The sequence below is a fragment of the Belonocnema kinseyi genome, chromosome 4, assembly GCF_010883055.1.
Source record: "Belonocnema kinseyi isolate 2016_QV_RU_SX_M_011 chromosome 4, B_treatae_v1, whole genome shotgun sequence".
In the NCBI taxonomy this organism is placed as follows: Eukaryota; Metazoa; Arthropoda; class Insecta; order Hymenoptera; family Cynipidae; genus Belonocnema; species Belonocnema kinseyi.
The window spans coordinates 147,928,379-147,929,241 of record NC_046660.1 but is presented as its reverse complement, the minus strand read 5'-3'; positions in this window follow the sequence as shown (position 1 = coordinate 147,929,241).

The window sequence follows — 863 nt, the reverse complement described above, 5'->3', positions numbered from 1 at the left end:
TCCGAAGTATCAAAGTGTTAATGCTTTAGTTTACGGTGTAGGAGGTGAGATGATGGGTGCCGCGAAAAAGTTAGCTCAAGTAGTAATTTTACCAAAGAGAGGTGTGATTGAACCTGTATTTATGCAAGCTCTCTAGGTACTCTGGCTTTTTTACAGCGCAGGATACTATTTTCGGATGGATCATCTCTGGGCCGGTTCTTAAGTCAAACAGCAGCTGGTTTTTACCACTAACAGTGCATCAAAGTATAACCGAGGAAGTCCTTCACGATGATTTGCTTAGGTTCTGGGAAATGGAGGAACCAACCTCCAGATCCCTTTTGACTGCTGATGAGATGAGTTGTGAGCAGCATTTTGTTTCGACTCATCATCGTTTAGCATCAGGAAGGTAAATGGTACGCTTGCCCTTTAAGAATGGACCTCCGATAGATATAGGCAGTTCCTTAAATAGAGCAAAGTTAGTCTTGAAGAGAGTATATGCTCGCTTGCTTAAGGATCCAGCTTTATTTTCTCAATACACGGTGTTTTTAACCGAATATGAACAGTTAGGTCATATGGAACGCTTTCAGCAGTTTTCTGAAGTTGATTCTCCTCAAACAGTTTATTTGCCCCATCATCCTATCCTTAAGGATGATAGTTCGACTACTCGTTTAAGAGTAGTATGCAATGCCTCAAGTTTGACATCCAATAACACATCCTTGAATTCGCATTTGCACATCGGGCCTAAAATTCTTACGGATTTAGTCTCCATTATAATACGCTGACGATCCCATCGCTTTGTGTTTGTCGCCGACGTAGAGAAAATGTTTCGACAGATTTTGGTTGACCCACGTGATAGAAAATATCAACGTATAGTTTGGTATTCC